A 6,863-nucleotide genomic window follows, 5' to 3' on the forward strand; every position below is an offset into this window, starting at 1 on the left:
AATTAATATTGTTAAAATGACCATGCTACCCGAGGCAAGCTACAGATTCAATGCAATCTCTATCAAAATACCAGCGGCATTTTTCACAGAACTAAAACAAATAATTCTAAAATTTGCATGGAAACACAAAACACCCCGAATAGCCAAAACAATCTTGATAAGGAAAAACAAAGCTGGAGGTATCACACTCCCTGATTTCAACCTATAATAAAAGCTGCAGTAGTGAAAACAGTATAGTACTGGCAAAAAACCAGACATAAATCAATGGAACAGAATAGAGAGCCCAGAAATGAACCCACATTTGTATGGGCAATTAATCTACAACAAAGGAGGCAAGAATCTACAATGGGGAAAAGACAGCCTCTTCAATAAGTGGTTTTGGAAAAATTGAACAGCTACGTGCAAAAGAATCAAATTGGACTACTCTCTCATACCACACACAAAAATAAATTCCAAACGGATTAAAGACTTAAATCTAAGACCTGAAACCATAAAACTTCTAGAAGAAATCATAGGCAGTAAGTACTTTGACATTGGTCTTAATAATATATATATATATATTGGATATGTCTCCTCAGGCAAGGGAAACAAAAGCAAAAATACACAAATGGGACTACATCAAACTAAAAAGCTTTTGCACAGCGAAGGAAACTATCAACAACATGAAAAGGCCACCTACTGAATGGGAGACGATATTTGCAAAAAATATATGCTGTAAGGGGTTAATATACAAAATATACAAAGAATTCATACAACTCAACATCAAAAAAACAAACAACCTGATTAAAAAATGGGCAGATGATCTAAACAGACATTTTTCCAAAGAAGACACACAGATGGCCAACAGACACATGAAAAGATGCTCAACATCGCTAACCATTAGGAAAAGGCAAATCAAAACCACAATGAGGGGCTTCCCTGGTGGTGCAGTGGTTGAGAGTCTGCCTGCCAATGCAGGGGACGCGGGTTCGAGCCCTGGTCTGGGAAGATCCCACATGCCGCGGAGCAACTAAGCCCGTGTGCCACAACTACTGAGCCTGCGCGTCTGGAGCCTGTGCTCCGCAACAAGAGAGGCCGCGATAGTGAGAGGCCCGCGCACCGCGATGAAGAGTGGCCCCCGCTCACCGCAACTAGAGAAAGCCCTCACACAGAAACGAAGACCCAACACAGCCAAAAATAAATAAATAAATAAATAAATAAATAAATAAATAAATTTATAAAAAAAAAAAAAAAACCACAATGAGATACCACCTGTCAGAATAGCTATCATCAAAAAGACAACCAATAACAAGTGATGGCAAGGATGTGGAGAAAAGGGAACCCTTGTGCATTGTTGGTGGGATTGTAAATTGGTGCGACCACTATGGAAAACAGTATGGTGGTTCCTCAAAAAATTAAAAATAGAACTCCATACAATCCAGTAATTCCACTCCTGGGTATTTATCTGAAGAAAATGAAAACACTAATTCTAATATGCACTAATATGCACCCCTATGTTCATTGCAGCATTATTTACAATAGCCAAGATATGGAAGCAACATAAGTGCCCATCAATAGACGAATGGATAAAGAATATGTGGTATATATATAGATATACATATATATAAATACACACACACACACACACACACACAATGGAATATTACTCAGCAATAAGAAAGAATGAAATCTTGCCATTTGCGACAACATGGATGGGCCTAGAGGTTATTATTATGCTAAGTGAAATAAGTCAAACAGAGAAAGAACAGTAATGTATGATTTCACTTATACATGGAATCTATGAAACAAAACAAATGAACAAATGAAAACATAACAAAACAGAAACAGGGTTATAGATACAGAGAACAAACTGGTGGCTGCCAGAGGGTAGGAGGGTAGGGAAGGAAAGAAATAGGCCAGGGAGATGAAGAGGTATAAATTTCCAGCTGCAAAATAAATGAGTCATGGATATGAAATGTACAGTATGGGGAATACAGTCAATAACTGTACAATACCTTTGTATGATGGCATATTGTAATTAGACTTACCATGGTGATCATGTGGAAATGTATAGAAATGTCAAATTATGTTGTGTAACAGGAAGTAACATAGTATTGTAGCCCAATTATACGTCAAAAACAAACAAACTCATAGAAAAAGAGATCAGATTTGTGGTTACCAGAAGCAGGGGATACGGAAAGGGGGAATTGGACGAGGGCGCTGAAAAGACACAAACTTCCAGTTATGTTATAAGATGTAACGTACAACATGATAAATATGACACTGCTACGTGTTATCTATGAAAGTTGTTAAAAGCATAAACCCTAAGAGTCCTCATCACAAAGGAAACAATTTTTTATTCTATTTCTTTAATTCTGTATCTATATGAGATGATGGGTGATCACTAAACTTATTGTGGTAAACGTTTCACGATCTATGTAAGTCAAATCACTATGCTGTCCACCTTAAAGTTACAGCGTGCTGCCTATCAATTACATCTCAATGAAACTGGAAGGAAAAAATGTTGGAGCATTAGGTTTTTGCCAGAAACAATCCCTTGGCTTACCAGGAAATATTTACTGGAGGAAAATAATCATCGAATCCAATGTGTTGACTCCTCGAGGGAAACACTGCTGGGTGTGTGGTCTTCCCAGCTGACCACAGGCAGACCTGAGTGGTGCCGTGGAGGAATGGGGTTCCTCAAAGTTGGACAAGCTCAGAGCCCTTGAGGCAGATTGGGCCAACTCTTCAAAGGATGCCCGCTCTCTTTACGTTTGAGGGTTCTTGTGTGCACACTAGTGTTTTGTGCTCAATTCTCTAACTATGTGAACTAATAAATTCTCTCCCTGCTACTTTTATTTATTTTTTTTTGGCTGCACCGCATGGTTTGTGGGATCTTAGTTCCCCGACCAGGGATTGAACTTGGGCCCTCGGCAGTGAAAGTACCAAGTCCTAACCACTGGACCTCCAGGGAACTCCCTCTCCCTGCTACTTAAAGTCAACTTCTATATTGGGAAAAAAAAAAAAAAAGGTCCATTTTCTTTCTCAAGGCCTATTGGGATAGTAGTAATGAGAACCACATTCTACTCATTGGGTAGTTCATCTTCAATTCATTCATCATCTCATTGAACACTCAGGGCGAGCCTATACGATCATTACCCTCCTTGTGCCATGTCCTCCATTTTCACAGTAGAGAACGTGGAGGTTCAGAGAGGTTAACTGACTCAGCCAAGGTCACACAGCCAGCAGGTGGTGGAGGCAGCCTGGCTCTGGCAAAGTGATAGACACTGACCCAGCCTGGGCCTCTGTTACACAAGTACCACCTTGGCCTCTACAGCTTGTGGCCACTGTTAAAAGATGCTGCACACCTACCCAGGCTACTTTATTTTGACAATTTCTGTGATATTTCACCAATGGATACACAAATCAGCTATAATAATGTTTTTCGAAGCATAGCTTAGGTGGATCTGTTTATCTTTGATTGAGCAACAAGATGGCTTCATTTTGACCCCAAGCTGGAATCTCTCCCTGTCTTACCCTTGACCTGGAACCCACATTAGCCGACTGTGAGTGACTTTGATCTTGACTCTGAACCAGTGCCAAAGAAGGCAGAAAACTGCAGAAAGTTAGTTCTAGGTGACTGCTCTGATATTTCAGGCACCAGGAAAAACTGTCCATGTGCCAGATGCCTTTTTAATCCAGAAACAAAGAACCTTAAAATCATTTTTAAGTTCAACGCTAACTTCCTAAAAAGGAACTTGGCAGAAAAGAGGGCTTTCCTCCAGTGTTCAAGAATCCACAAAGGAATGTTGTTGTCACTCAGATGAGAGCAAAAATATCTTTATAGATGTACTCACTTTCATGAACAGATTTACATCTAGAGAGCATCATATAAAGCCCATTATGCCAAGGTTTTATAAATTTAAAATACTTGGAAGCTTTTTGTCCCACTAGTGGGGTTTAATGGGAATCTGTTTTGGCTCAAGAACGCCAAATGAATCAGCTGTGAGTAGGAAATTGGGTTTTCTTAATTTACTTATTTGGACAGCGGTAAAGGGGCAGAGGCAGCTGAGGGGCTCGGAATGAAGGTGGGGAGCTTGGGAGAGGGGCGGGGGCTATGTGCATCTTATCATGGTATTTGCGGCACCCTTGCCCTGCTGGTCCAGGGCAAGGGTGCCGCAAATACCGACCGGCTGGATGAGGTGCTCTCTGAGGAGACCTTCTGCAAGGAGCACACTGCCGTGGTGTATTGAAACACGGAGATAAGCAGGTCATACAGACTAGCACGTGGGATTGCACAATGCTCCCCGAGTCAGCCACCCGAGACCAACCCTTGCCACTTCCAGACAGAGCCTTGGGGTCAAGGTCCTTAGATCCAGCTTGCCTGCCTTCCTCATCCCTGCTGGTCCCTGCCCCAGTGGCTCCCAAGCGTCTCTGAGCCTTTTAAGGCATGGTCCAAGCTCTTGTCTATTGGAGAGTCTGTGTTTTGAAGGGTTTATTTTGGATAGGAAACAGTCATTAAATAATAATGAATCAATGTCCCATTTTAAACTCCTCAAAGACCTGGATAATTGATGGTCAGAGCTCCTAGCTGTAGGAGACACCATTGCTGGTACACAAACCTCCGGCCGAAAGTGAAGGTGATGGAGGCAAAGCCAGCTAGTGCTGGAGTATGGAAGTGAGGCATGGGTACCCCCTGAGACATGCTGGCCATATGGACCCCTGCTGTGATCTCTGGGGACCTTTGGGGTCCAGGCCACATGGGTTGGGGCCACCTTCCCTCACCACCACCTTCCCTCTGCTCTAGCAAACCTGTTCCATCAGCATCCTTTAAACAGGCCTCCTGCTTCCCCAGGTCCTTGCCTCTGCTTCTGCCATCACCAGGCCCTGTGGGGCTCCTGTTTCACCTTGTTGAAACCCTGCTGTCCTTTCCCTGGGAATGTGCTCTCTGTAAAAGAGTGCTATTTAAAGAACTTGCAACATTCGATTGGGGTTAAGTGTGGAAAAATTAGTACCTTATTTTCCAAGTTAGGGAGACTTACTTCATAATACATAAAACTCTACTCATCGGCTCTTCTCCTCTTGTAAAATAATTAAGAAGTGATGTTAGGTTGTTTAGTGATGCTCAGTTCAAAGGCCACCTCCTCCATGCAGGCCTTCCGGATATCCCTCCGATGATCCTCGTTTTTTTTCCATTCCAAAGGTGAGGCCAATTAAGGTAGACACCTTACCTGCCCCAGGTGCTTGGGGATTATTTGTTGAAAGAACAAAGGAAGGACTTTTGTCTTTCTTGGGGGATGCTGGGGTAACCTTAGAGCAGCAGTGCTGACACCTACTTAGGGTGGCAGTGGGCTCATGGACATGGGGAAAGGACCCATCCCGGTAGATGGGCTGTCTGATGTAGAACTGGTGGGCTCGCTAACTGCTGAGACAAACAGTGGCTACAGCGTCCATGGTGGAGCCAGCAGGGCGAGGCAGCTAGATCTGGCCTCCTCCTCTGAGCCTCTGGGCTGGTTCATCCACTAGTGGAAGCTTCCTGGGCTACCCTTGCAGAGGTCAGAGAGGTCTACGGGCAAGTTCTTAAAGCAGTGGTCTTCCTCCATCTCTGGTCACTGTCATTAGCGTGACCCCCTGCCTTTCCCGTGGGGAGCCCCTCCAAGAGAGGGTTTTCAAGACAATTTGGACTCCAGGAAGGGGTGGAATTGAGGGTGGCGTCAAGGAAGATGGTCTATTGTTTGTTTTCACGAACCAGAAAGCTTGAGACACCCCTGGAGACCCCGATTTCTACTGCTGCAGGGTTAAACAATGCCAAGGGCAGCCAGGACAGGAGTGAAAAGGGAAGAGAAAATTTGAGTGCAAAAGCGGAGAGGGAGAAGGGGAGGGGAGGACAAAGATGGGTTGGGGGGGCGGGGGCGTTGGGACATTCCCACCAGCCGTCTTACTGTGTTAACATAAGCATTTTTCCAATTACCATTGTCAGAACTCGGCAGAACTGTCAAAAGTATAGGAATCCACAAGTCCCAGTGCTGTTTAGCCAGGGACTATATGAACATCCCAAATTTTATTTTACTTTATTAATTTTTTTTTTGCTAGTGCAACCGATGCAATAAATCTTTTTTTAAAATTGAAGTATAGTTGATTTACAATGTTGTGTTAGTTTCAGGTATACAGCAAAGTGATTCAGTTAAACATACACTTTTTTTTTCAGATTCTTTTCCCTTATAGGTTATTATAAAATATTGAGTATAGTTCCCTGTGCTATACAGTAGGTCCTTGTTGGTTATCTATTTTAAATATAGTAGTTATATATACAACTACTAATATATGTTAATCCCAAACTCCTAATTTATCCCTCCCCCTCTTCCCCTTTGGTAATCATAAGTTTGTTTCCTATGTCTGTGCATCTATTTCTGTTTTGTATATAAGTTCATTTATATCATTTTTTAAAAATTCACATATAAGTGATATCATAGGATAATTGTCTTTCTGTCGGGCTTACTTCACAAGTATGATAATCTCATGATCCATCCATATTGCTGCAAATGAACAAACTTTAAATCAAGGTCGAAAAGAACAACCTACCATTGCCACATCCAAGAAAACTGTGTCCCCAGACATTTGAATTGCACCAGGCTTTGGCTTGATGCCAGACGGCGGTGCAAGTCCGGAAGGTTGGGAGGGTGGCGCCCTCTAAGACGGGACCCTGAGCAGCAGGGGCAGTGGCAGTGGGGCAGCATTGCAGTGGGCTGTCACTTCACCACTGTGACTTCCGTTCCCCAGGTGTGCTTCCTGGCCCTGAGATTTGAGCCATGGGCACCTAGTAATCACAGTTTGTTTAGCACTTCACAGTTTACGTGTACATTTATTTTTTAGGGTTGGAGCCA

Source organism: Eubalaena glacialis, chromosome 1 (assembly GCF_028564815.1).
Source record: "Eubalaena glacialis isolate mEubGla1 chromosome 1, mEubGla1.1.hap2.+ XY, whole genome shotgun sequence".
Classification (NCBI taxonomy): domain Eukaryota; kingdom Metazoa; phylum Chordata; class Mammalia; order Artiodactyla; family Balaenidae; genus Eubalaena; species Eubalaena glacialis.